Here is a 13,846-nt window from a genome sequence, read left to right on the forward strand (position 1 = left end):
TTTCAAAGTGAACTGTCTCCTGAGAAACGTCCCCTTGCACAGGCTGGAACAGACCCAGCTGGTTAACCTGCTGTGCTCCCTCACACAGACTTTCCTCTTATGCTTCTTAGTTTTGTTTTCCGTTCAATGAAAGAATTTATTTTAATGTCATTTAAGCTGAAGGCATCTGGCAGTTGTTACTTTGCGCTGTAAATCTGCTGCCCTCCCAGCACAGCACAGCTTTCCCCCATCCATGGTAGCAAAAGAAATCAAGAAGGAGATGAGAATGAGTTTTGAGCTACACTGAGAGGTGATTGTTTTAAAAACCTTGTTGAGCAGTCCATTTGGCAGTAGAGATGTCGCCTGCCATCAAAACAGGTAAGGAATTTGCTCTTTTCTCCAGTACACAGCAATGATTTTTGTCTCACTGAAATGTAATATATGTACCTGCCCAGTTCAGGATGTACATGACTGCTCCCAACACTGCGGAACAGGAATTACTTTTGTATTTAATTGCTTTGGCAAAGAAAGAGAAAAAAAAAAGTTCCCCAAAATAAATAAGAAGCTGAGGATTGGACCTGCAGGCAAAAAAAAACCCATCCTGTTTAATCACTCAATGCCTCTCCCATTATTTCAGTATGTCCACATTGTCTCAGAGTGGGTTGCACAATCACTGGTTCACGTCACTAATACAGCAGATTAGGGAGCTAGGATTCTTCACATGTACTGACCAGTCCAACCCACCTACATTAGAAAAGAACCGAAATGAGGGTTTGGTTATTCAAAACACTTCATGACCATGAAAGTCTGAATTTAAATGGAAATGCTCATTTTTGAGGTGCAGGAACCAGGCTACACCTAGAAGGCAAAGTATTTCAAACTCAAATCCAAGCATTCCTTAAACTTTCTCAAGGCTGATAGGACTGTGATAACTGATAAAACAAGAAGGTCTGAGGAGTCCTGAGTCAGCAAAAGTTTAGCTGGTAGCAAGCATCATGTAGGGCAAAAAGAAGAATAACAGTGTTTAAACAACAACAGTGGCCAGCAGGAATCATCATGGTCATCTCTGCTGAACTGCAAACCTGCGGCTCACAACTGAAGCATGAATCTCTTTAGGATGGCACAGAGCCAGTCTAAGCTCTAAACCTTCAGTAAAGATGTCAAGTGGTAGATAATACCCCACTACCCTCAGGAAGGGTGTGTTAGAGGGTGATCTTGGCTTTGGCCTGGTAAACCTCTCAACCCACTGCTCTCATGTCCTAACTAGGACTAACCACTTCTTAGCACAAGAACTGGCCTGGTTCCTGTCTCAGAGAGAACTTGGTAGCCCTTGAACTTTTTCAGAAATTATGCTGTCAGTTGATGTCTCTTAGTCAAAAGACTTCAGGAGTCACTAAGGAGTTAATCCTCCTTGAGGAAGGACAGGTGTGGAGGAAGGAGTGTGGTCTCCACCCTCAGCCTCCCTAAGGGGCAGCAGCTAATGGCACCTTATGAGGGCTGCTAGCTACTAAGTGTTTGTTTGAGTCACTGTCTGTATCAAAGGTGGAACAAAAACTTCTTGATGATTGCTTTGACCTTTTGGTGAGTCTTTCTTCTCCTTTTTCTGAAGAATATCCAAGTCTCATGGGGTAAGATGGAATGCTTTAACCAAAGTTCAAAGATGCTTAAGCACTGGGTGACATATGAGTCAGGATCCAGCCTATGTCCAAAGGTAGGTCTAGCTAGCAGCATACCTCCATGGTTCATCCTACTTGCTCAACAGCCTTGTTGTGGCAAAATTGCACCTTGTTTATGTTGTAAATATGTTTCAATTCACTTTCTGTACACTGAACTTCACTGGGTATGGTGGAGTTGGGGTTGTATATAGGAAGTATAAGGTGACCTGTGCCTCCAAAATCTACCCCTATACCTGCACAAGAGTGGTGCAAAAGTAGCAGGTTAAGGGGAATTCAAGAGGTCCAAGACATAATCTGGTTTGGCTGGCAGATTGTGTGAGGTACTCAGAGCTTTGCAGTTCGTCTGAAGTGGTTTCTGCTTCTCAACTGCAAGCTGAGCATCTAAAGTCTCTCCTTAGACCCTCAGTGTTCTGCAGGCACGGAGCACTGCCTGCTCCATGTGAGGTATCTGCACCACCATGCGAGGCCACCAGTCAGCCCACATGGTTACAAGTGGTAGCAAGGGTTGGGAATCAACGTGCGCTTGTGCAGTCTTGCTGTGGGGTGGCGAGGAAGCTTTGCTGTGTGTTGGGTTTACTGTAGCTGAATGCACTCAAGAGATTCTCACCAATTTTCACAATAATGCCAAATTCAAAACAGGTGAACTTGGTCATCCCCAAATCTCCAAATCATTGTTAAAGCAACTGTGCATTCAAAATTATCATAAATGTTGGAAAGTTTTGATTTGCCTTCTGTTTTCTGAACCTTCAGGGCACATGCAGCATGTGTTCTTCTCAAAACCAGAAATAGTATATATAAATAAAAATATATTAATATACATTTATATTGTATCTATTATTCTATAAATATAAAATTTAAATACATAAATATTAATATAATTCATCAAAGCTAGAGATATGTTTTTTCTGAATTATTATATATTCCCCTCTACTGTTTTTTTGCTGTGATAGTGTTAATTTTCCTCATAGCAGCTCATATGGTGCCATGTTTTGGATTTATGATCAAAACAGTGTTGATAACACAGAGATGTTTTTGTTATTGGCGAGCAGTGCTTGCACAGCATCAAGGCCCTTTTTGCTTCTTACACCACCCTACCAGGGTAGGCTGGGGGTGGGCAAGAAACCGGGATGGAAAATAGCTGGGACAGCTGACCCCAATTGACCGAAGGAATATTCCATACCAAACGATGTCAAGCTCAGCAGTAAAAGCTGGGAGAAGAAGGAGGACATTTGGAGTGATGACATTTGTCTTCCAAAATAAAGAGTGGTGGAGCCCAGCTTTCCTAGAGATGGTTGATCACCTGCCTGCTGATGGGAAGTGGTGAATAAATTCCTTACTTTGCTTTGCTTGGACATGCAGCTTTTGCTTTACCTATTATACTGTTCTTATCTCGGCCCACGAGTTTTCTCGCTTTTACTCTTCCGATTCTCTCCCCCATCCCACTGGAGGGGCTGAGCTGCCTACCAGGGTCAAACCACAACACCCTCAAATCAGCTGTTTCCAGAAATGGAGGATTTCAGTGAAACATTGATGAGAAAACCAAGATAGACAGCAGTTTTATGCACTGTGTTTGCTCAAATAGTGACAGTGATTTTTCTCCCCTTCAGATTTTGTTATAGATGGAGCCATCACATAGATCAGTTCTAAAACTGCCACGCAAATATTGCATTTACATCAGTAATCTGAATACTGGGTGTTCAGAAATGACAATTCAGCTTTCTAAAGTTAAGCATTACGAAGGAAAATCTATTTACTAAAGTCCAGGCCTAACTGGTGTATGCAATGACATCCACAAATCCAGTGTCAGAGATATAATTTGAACTCCATAGTCTTTAACTTGCAGAAACACACTCAGCCTCTGCATATGCTATCTTGGGAGTTAAAGATCCACCCGAAAAAGTCTATAAATTTGAAAAATAACTCTCATAAAAACTAATGTGATTTATGTAAGCACATTAAGGGGAAAATGCCCTGAACAGTTGGTTCAAGTGCTTAGACTTCCTGAACTTAATATTTCCATATGGTTACATTGTAATTTTAGATTTTTTTAGTGGCTTTGTACCCTTCTTTATTAAATTTGAGAAACAAATCAAGGTACCAGCACAAAGAAAGTAAGGAACAAAGATGCCTGCAATGAGTGTTTGATTGTTCCCACATGAAGTAATGATTCTTTACACAAATTTGCCTAATCCTCTGGGATATGTTATTCCAATTGTCATAGGGTTGTTTGTATGATGTTGTGAACAGATGACTATAAAAATCTTCTGATATAAATAGACAAAAAAAAAAAAGAGAAGAAATGAACACCTTATTTATTTTTTTTTTTCATACAGGATTATATTAGCTAAGTAAAGATTAATTTTGAAATACCAGGCATGGTTTGAATTCTCACTGAATTATTTCATGCCTCTAACACTTTCACATTTATCCCACAAGATGTTCACTTTTGCCTAGTTCTTTAATACCCCTGTGGCTCTCAAGCTGATACTAAAGATACCAAACATTTTGAAAATTATTATTTAAACCAGGACAACTCATCTCATGAACTTTCACAAATCAATGGAAGCCCACATTATAATGATTTAACTGAAGCTCATTCCTACAAACTAAAACTAAATGGGTACAAATCACTTTTAGAACAATGGAGAAAGAGTTTCAGGGGTGTTGTGGTCTTACCTGAATTGTCTCTGCTCACTGACCGCAATAGCGTGCAGCAAAATTTACCAAGAAAAATCAGTTCTTTGGAGGAATCTGTTCTCTGTCATGATTCATTCTTGCTTTCCCTAAAAGAAAGCCATGGTGTGAGCATGTAAGAAGGCAACATCATAAACAGCAAGTGCAATCTGCCTTCTTTATCTGAATTAGACCAGTTCAAAGGTAAGGTTAAGATTGATGTGAGACGACACAGCAAGTGTAGGCTGAAACCTGATTGTCTAACATGGACCGTGCATCTGTGGGGACGCAGCCACAGGTAACAAAAAATGGCAACACCTACCCAAAAGTGCTGCCCATTTTCCTGAAAGTGACAGAACACTGGTACAGGCTGCCCAGAGAGGTTGTGCCTTCTCTGCAGATATTCAAACCCGCCTGGTCACCTTCCTGTGTAACCTCATCTGGGTGTTTCTTCTCCAGCAGGGGGATTGGAGCAGATGACCTTTCAAGGTCCCTTCCAATCCCTAACATTCTGTGATTCTGTCTGCAATCAGAGCTAGTAAACGTGGTGGAGTGAAGAAGACAGGGATAGAGAGAAGGTTGGCAAGACAGAGGGAAGAGAGAGCCACACCTGAGTTGTTCCTTTGGTTTGCTGTTCCTGAGAACAGCAGGACTCTGATGGGAAAGCCCTTTCTGATTTCTCCCAACCAGGAATACATGCAGGTTCCCACTCAGTCATGCCTGCTGCCCAGTGTGTGTGTATATATATATATATATATATAAAACATATTATAGCAATCATATTTATCAGATAAGATCATTACAACCAGTCATACTTAAAACAGGGATAAGGTGTGGGGCAAGAGAAAGTATTTTTCATTACAGTTCTTTCCTCCAGACTTGATAAACCACTATGGAGTGACAGTAAACACACCAACCCTTGAACATGCTTTTTATAAATTAAATGGAACTTGCTCAGAGACATGAATCTCTGTCTTTTCTTGCAGAGATTATGTAATTCTTGTCTTCTTCAAGTTGCAGAGTTAAAAAAAAAAAAAGCCATCAAGAATGAATTCATTGCTCTCTACTTTATAACTCAACAAACGTAAGTATTTATCTAAAAATAAAACATCTGGCAGCTGTCTGGCTGGGCTAGTGACCGAGCATGGTATGATTAGATACAGCTGAATGGCTAATGCTAGAAAATGAGGCTGGGTGGTAGAAACTGAAATCTGCAGGGGTTGTTAGTATCAGGAAAAGGGAAAACAGATACGGAAAAAAATATCAAGATTTATAGTTACGTAATCCGGTCTTTTTCCAGGAGGTCAGTACTTATCAAGGTGTTTTCTCATCAGTGCCACGTGTATCTCATTGAAAAGTAACAATCAATAGGAAGCATGGAGTACAGGCAACATACCTATTGAAATCCAGCTATATCTCCCTAACCAGATTTTCAGTGAATGGCCCCAGTGTGCACTCCCAGCACTTAGGAGTGAAGCCTCCTCATACAGAGGGTTTGAAGTCATGCATCTGCTGGAGATGCTTCAAAAATGTCATCAGTGCGATGTGCAGATGATAAGGCCAAGGAAATTATTCAAAGCTGGGAAAATGACTTAGTAGAAGTGTCAGATCCATCTTGTGTATACAAGACCTACAGAGGTGTATAACGCAGGCAGTGACATGAGAGGTATTCAGCACAGGCTTCCTTGATTGTTGCTAGAAAGAAATAGGAATGCTGAAAGGGACATTTATCTGTTCTGTTTTAAACACACATTTTAAGAGAGATGAACTTCACCACAGAAGGGCTGGTTTCTCTGTGCTGACTTCAAAAGGATGGTGACAAGTGCTTTATAGTCATCTGTTGGGTAGAAGTTCGCATCTGGTCAGATGTGAGAGATTGAAAATGCTCAATCTACTTAATTCATCAGAAGCAGATCACAATGCTAACTTGATTATAGCATGGAGGACCTTCAAATGAAGACAATTCTGTTTTTAAAGGGCATTGTTATAGAGCAGAGAGAAACAAGAATTAACAGCTGTATGCTGAAGCCAGATACATGCTAAGAAAAGAAATATTTTTTTTGTACAATGAGTGAGAAAAATCATTGTCAAACAGTAGCAAGAGAAGAGGTGCTGCTTTGATCTCTGGGAGCCTCTGGTGTCTCTCTGAAACACCTGTTCAGACCAATGCTCCTCGTTCCATTTAATAAGGGTTAACTGAATGGACCTTTGCAGACTGTTGATACAGAAATTAGATCAAATGACTTGCCCAGATCTTCTGGCTGATCCCTGTCTTAAATTTATCTTAAAGCTTGTGTACTTTTATATACCTAAAACCCCACTTTTTCCTCTGTTGTACAAGGGAAATAAATCATTAAATAGAAAAAAAACTCAGCAAATTATTTTGTTTGCTAAAAAAAAAGAGAGCTAATCCTTTCTGAACACAACTACATTCTACTTAGTCATGGGAATGGTCACAAGGATTTGGTCTGCACAGATAGGAACAATTTTGTAAGCAAAATAGGACAAGTCTTCTGAGCTGTTGCCCCTGGAAGCTGTGGTTCTTCAGTCTTCTATGTCCTTAAAGTGACAAACGGAGATTAGAAGGACTGAGTTTGTTCAGCCTCTTTCTGGTAACACCAGTGTCAGTAGCCTTCTAGTTTCTGCGATAAACAGAAATATTTGCCCAGACCTCTGCATTTAAGGCTCAGTTTAAATCTACTTCAGTAGAACATGCTCTACGGCCTCACGTGAACTGATGTTAACCATCTCTTCTGACTCATTTGTGGAGCAGAGTTAGATGGGAGGTGATATATGTGCTGTGCTCCATCCTCCTGTCTATATGTATTGTTTCCTGCTTTGTTCATCTTCCTTGGTGTAAAACAAGAAATAGTTTTGCAGTAAGCTTCATCTTTCTTCTCAGTGCTCAGAGACATGAGTATCCCATAAGAATGGTATCTCAGTTCCTAATGCAACTGCTCTTTGGTGAGGAGTGGCTGAAGTATAAGCCAGTTGCAGTAGGAAATGTGTTTGTACCAAATAGGTCCTTGACCCTTGATGGGGACTGCTAGGAGTGATGAGAGCATAAATGATACAGATATCAATGATGACAACACGTAGGCTTTAATACAGTATAGAGAAGGTGCCCTTGTTTTGGCTGGGATAGGGTTAATTTTCTTCCTATTAGCTAGTTATAGTACTGTGTTTTGGATTTAGTGTGAGTGTTGATAACACGCTGATGTTTTGGTTGTTGTGAAGTAAAGTTTATACCAACTCAAGGACTTTTCAGCAAGGAGGCTGCTGGTGCACAAGAAGCTGGAAGGGGACACAGCCAGGACAGCTGATCCCAACTGACCAAAGGGTTGTTCCGTACTGTATGATGTCATGCTCAGTATATATTTTGGGGGAAGAAGAAGGAAGAGAGGGATGTTTGGAATGATGTTGTTTATCTTTCCAAGTAACCGTTATGTGTGATGGAGGCTGGCTTTCCTGGAGATGTCTGGACACCTGCCTGTGCATGGGAAGTAGTCAATGAATTCCTTGTTTTGCTCTGCTTGTGTGTGTGGATTTTGCTTCACTTATCAAGCTGTCTTTAACTCAACCCATGGGTTTTCTCTCTTTTACCCTTCTGATTCTCTCCCCCATTCCACCAGCAGGGAATGAGTGAGTGGCTGTGTGGTGCTTCGTTGTCAGCTGGGGATAACCATGACAGAAGGGAACAAAGACACAGCATTTTGTATGTATTAGGATGGGTATATTTCTGAAGTAAAGAGAGGAAGGGTATATCACTGAGAAGACCTAGGAAGATACCACTGGGAAAAAGGGAATGCAACAGCCCAGTATTTCATTTCTTAGACAACTCTATATTTTCAGCTCCTAGTCTATTGTGTTCCTATGATGCATACTTTGCGTAGAGTTAATAGGTGGACGGAACTTTTAATGGTGTAAATAGTAGAAGAAAGGAAAGACATAATAAATGTCCTACAAAATAAAAGGTGAAGGTAGATCCCTAGCTGATACACATCATTGTAGATCTATAGAAGGCACCAAAAAGCTGATTTATACTAGCTGAGGACAGAGTCCTTATGTCTGAAGTTATCAACAGATCAAGTTTCAATGCTCAGGCAAATTGTGTGGGAGAGTTCTCAACCAGGGAAAAACGTCCTCCTGCAGAAATAGTAGAAGACTGGGACAACTGCAAAGACATTGCAACCTTGTATGTATTCATGAAGCTTACTTTGAAACACATCCTACTTAATTAGCAGTGATAAAACTGGAGTGTCAGCCTGTATGGCAGAAGGGGTTTTTTTTTGCCTCTGCATCTTGATCAAAACTTATTTTGAATTCTCAAACTGCTCAAAGTACCATATAAGTAAGGAAAAAGAGAAAAAGTACATTTGATAACACAAACTAGCAGAAACAAGAAATGGAACAATAGCTCATGTTACACTATGGAAACATTACTGTGCTCTACCAGCAAGCTTTTTTTTTTCCCTTTTTTTATTTTTTAATGAAAATCTTTCTTTCTCCTGAAAATAAGCCTATAGAAACCGCATTTTGGAACATGCTGTATATCAATATCTTTAGGAAACTTCAATGTTGCATAGTGTGAGACTATTGGTGTGAACATATTAACAGTATCAGATCTCAACAGCACTTCCCATGACCAGCAGCTCACTATTTGCAGCCTTCTTTGGGCTGGTCATAACTTCAGTGCTCTTATAGGAGCAAACCAGACTTATCTCTTTGCCCATCAGAGAGGTTAGGAATGGGTACCTGATGGTGGCCTTTGCTAGGGACAGCAGAATCTCTGCAAGGCTGTTTAGTGTCTTTGTTTCTTATTGCTTTTAGCACTGTATAACTGATGCCACTTGGTAGAGATGTATATCTTTCAGCATATGCAACATCAAGCTGCATTTCCTTACACAAGGAGTTGTAGCTCTAATTCATCAAAGTACGTTTTTTTTTTTTTCTATACAGGAAACCACAGAAAATATTCTGCAAGAATGCATGAAGCCCCATGTGTAAATACCAGTCAATTTGTTCTCCCTTATCCACTGGAGGCTTTCTTGTATCTTTCTGTCTTTTTGTATGATAGTTAGTAACATTATTTGAATTTACAATCTGAATACACTGATCTGCGGTTGATGCTCATTCCTCCTTTAGCTGCTATACGTTGCCCCCTTCCCTGACATTTACTTCCCAATCAATTGACAGCAATCGGATTCCCCCTCAGCTTTCCTTTTGTAAGGCTGAGCAAATCCCATCTGGCCATTTCACGGCTTCATCCTGCTGGCAGCTTATGGTCATCCTGTATACCACAATCTTCCCCCTCTTTAGTTGGAAACAAGTGAAGAGCTCTTATCTCAAGGCAGATAGCAGATTCCAAAGGGTGAGGGTCACCTCACTTACCTTGGTCTAAAGTGAACCTTGACACCTCGCTCAAATTTGCTGGCTGCTTTCCATCTCTGAAACAAGTGACCTCCCAAGTCAGGTAACTCTTCCTACACACCCCAAAACTGTGCTTTAGCTGGCTACCTCCTCTTCCTGAGTGGTAGGCTTATATTTTAGCTTGATTTGGATTCTACCTCTGTGATAGCATGAAGATGTGCTATGGACTTTGGATTACCAGTCTTGTCCCACTTTCCAAGAAGCATCCCCAGCTTCCAAGAAAACAGCTTTCATTTGATCAACTACATCGAAGACCAGGTAAACAGAAGCCACTACATTAATTTTTTCATGAGCATCGCTTCTTGCCTCAAATAAACTTACAAATTACAGAAAGACCATTTTCAAATCTTTGAAATCTTTTGTCCAGTTCTTCTCTCTAACAGTTAAAACAATTCCTTAGTTTACCCAACTTCACTCTTCTGTAATCAGGGAACTGGACTTGTAGTCTTGCTTTTGTTTATCTTGCCAACTTAAGTGGAAAAAAGTCATGATCAGCTACTCCGAAGACATCTTTGATGACAAGCACTTCTCTAATCACTGATTTTCTAATATCAGATCTAAAACAGCATTACAGCTGACGTAGTGCTGCTTTAGTGAAGAATTCTGCTAGCTTTTGCACACAAAAATAATGCAACCTAAGTATTTTCCAGTCTACATCTGGAAAATTTATTTCTAAACCTTGGGTTTTTTTTTGTCCTCTAGTAACATCTCAGATGCTCTGTCTTACAACGAGCTCCAAGCTGTGAGTTTGCAGCAGATCTTCAGCTCTACCCTGGCACAACCACTCACCATCTCTGCCCAAAGGAATACTACCCACACCATTTGTCCCTGTGCAGCCTGTCCCATCAGCTGCAAGGGATTACACAACGTTATTTCAACCTTTATATCTGGCAAGAAAAAAACTTTTCTACCTTATCTGTCTGATTATCAACATAAATGCCTTTCCATACTAAATTATGTGACTAACATCTGCCAGGTGTGGTTCATTGTTTTTCTCATCATTTTCCCAGGGGATGGCTTTTACATGTAATTAGTATTTTGTTTTGTTAGTGCGTTTATGTTAATGAAGCATGTACAGCCCTTGATATGCGTGCGATGTCCTTTGAGGAAAAACATTTATCTTGAAAACTGCACGGTGGCACATCTTGTGTGCTTCTGTGACATTAAAGAGACATGAAACGGTTAGGTGGTGCTGATCAGACAAACACATAAGCCTGACTTTGAAAAGGTTCTTCTGTGTTACTGTCTTTATTTTGTTTGAGCCACAGAAAAATGCATTCTTGTCAAAATGTTACTCTAACAGGCTTTGCTTGCCATTCTTCTTGTGGGCTGGAAACTCAAACACAAGCCTAATAGGCACTTTAACCTAATCAACAACATTTATTTTCTGAGTCTAAGTCGAATTTCACCTTCCAGTTTAGTCCTGGCTATCCAAGGGGATAGCCAAAATGGAATAAAATCAAATTATGTTAATAACTTCACGATCAATTGACATATTTTCAAGTCTTTGCTTGGGAAAAACTGAGGATTTTCAGCTGAATTGCCTGGGCATAGGTGGTACTTTAGTCACTATGGGATCAAGATGCACAAAGGTAAATCAGGTGAATTTTACTATTGTGACTTTTCAGAGCTGATGCCTGAACTGCCAAGATGGGTCTATTTATATGGGGAGAATTAATATGCTACATGTTTATGAAACACCTGAAAACTATACCATATTTGTCTTGCTTTGCCATATGGTTACTTGTCTTTATCTTCACTTTCTGTGTTTAGGTCATTTATTTGTTCTGCAGTAAAATACTGATGGCTGATTAACGTTCCTACATGAATTTAACCTTCTGTATTTTGACAGAGGTACTATTGTTTTAGCTATTTTAATATCCTCACATTGTTTTATTTTTACTTAGTGTTTATTATTCTTCTCAGGTTTTGTATTGTCCTTATAGCAAAAATTGTATTTATCCATGAGTACAAAATCAAAGAAGTATTTCATAGCCCAGACTGTTTCTTATGTGAGTTTGCTTGAGCTCTACATTTGCTGAATATTTCTGCAAATTGAGCTTTTGGTGTGTACTGTGTGTTTTTATGTGCTGCAATACAAAAATGTTTTTCTGACTTTCTCAGATATTTACTGAAGCCAGGTTGTGCCATTTCACAAACTTCACCCACAGTCATTACTCCCGTATGCAGCACTAATGAGTCCTAGAAGGTAAAAACATATCTCTGTGTAATAGTTATGTCCCAAAAGAAATCCCATCCTGATGTCAATGCTATTTCAGATGTGGTCCTGCACTGAGGTGCTGTGAAGGAGATGCGGAGAGCACTGGCTCTATGTCAGTACCACTGAGCTCTTGCAGCACCTTGCCATTTGAACTCCAAGGGCAAGCAGGGAAGGATGTTATATGCTTTTTTGTTTCTTTACTCTTTGCTTTTTGATGCACCTCAATGCCAGAGTCTGATTCTGTGAATTACAGAGGCTGAGGGTGTGATCTAAAAGCCCATTTTAAACCTCTGAGCTCTTACCAGTTGCCTTTAGAAAGCTTTGGATCAAAGGAGGCTGTCACAGTCCTCCAACACCTGTCAGAAGTGCAGAGTGATGTTTGCAAAAAATAAAAAGCCAAGAAGACCAAACCAGATGAGATAAAACAGTTCTTATTTATGGTAAAGTCAATTGCCATCAGATAGTGTTATAAAGTTTGTTCTCACTGTGTATTATGTGATACTGTAACAAGTTATGTATAACAAGGGCAGTGCCTCTTATTCAAATACAAACCATCTTTTATCTCTTCAGTGGAAACGACATATACGAAGACCATCTGTCTCTCTAACCAATCAGAATAACTAAATTTTTTAGAGTTCATTTGTGGTCAATATTATTAATTTCACATTTATAAATCTTTGTTGAATGTATTTAATCTCTTTCACTGATAGTCATGTCAATTAATAGGTGTGTTTCTGTACAATACGTAACAAACATGAATGATTAGCTACCTAAAGGTAAATCAAGGATGGGTTGCATGGGACTTTGAGCAACCAGGTCTCGTGGAAGGTGTCCCTACCTATGGCAGAAGGGTTGGAACTAGATGATCCTCAAGGTCCCCTCCAACTCTATGATTCCAGTTCTATGATACAGACATAGCAGTTGCAGGGGGTTGACCCCCACTGGATGCCCATTGCCCACTGAAGCCACTCTATCACTCCCCTCCTCAGCTGCACAGGGGACAAAAAAATCTGATGAAAGGCTTGTGAGTCAAGATAAGGACAGGGAGACTTCATTCACCAAACACTGTCACAGGCAAAACAGACTAAACTTGGGGAAATTCATTCAGTCTATTACTGGCCAAATCAGAGTAGCATAAGGAGAAATAAACCTAAACCTTAACACCTTCCCCCCACACCTCCTTTCTTCTCCTCAGACTCAGCCTCACTACTGATTTCGCTACCTCCTCCCCTGAGAGGTGCAGAAGGAGAGGGAATGAGGGTTGCAGTCAGTTCATCGCATTCTCTCTGCTGCTCCTTTCTCCTCAGGGAAAGACTACTCCACACTCTTCCCCTGCTCCAGTGTGGGGTCCTTTCAATGGGAGACAGTCCTCCTGAACTTCTGCAACAGAAGTCATTCCCTTGGGCCATAGTCCTTCAGGAACAGACTGCTCCAGCGTGCGTTCCCCACAGGGTCACAGGTTCAGACAGTAAACCTGCTCCAGCTTGTCCTCCCCTCTCCATGGGGCCACTGGTCCTGCCAGGAGCCTGCTCCAGTGTAGGCTTCCCATGGGGTCACAGCTTCCTTCAGGCTGCTCTGGCATGGATCCTCCATGGGCTGCAGGTGGATCTCTGCTTCACCATGGACCTCCATGGTCTACAGGCAGACAGCTGGCCTCACCATGGTCTGCACTACAGGCTGCAGGAAAGTCTCTGCTCTGATGCCTGGAGAACCACCTCCCATCCTTCTTCATTGACCTTAGGGTTGTTTCTCTCACATATTCTCACTCTTCTCTCTGGCTGCTATTGTGCAGGTGTTTTTTTTCACTTGTTAAATATGTTATCAGAGAGGTACTTCCACCATTGCTGATGGGCTGACCTTTGACCAG

The sequence above is a fragment of the Patagioenas fasciata genome, chromosome 2, assembly GCF_037038585.1.
Source record: "Patagioenas fasciata isolate bPatFas1 chromosome 2, bPatFas1.hap1, whole genome shotgun sequence".
NCBI classification, from domain to species: Eukaryota; Metazoa; Chordata; class Aves; order Columbiformes; family Columbidae; genus Patagioenas; species Patagioenas fasciata.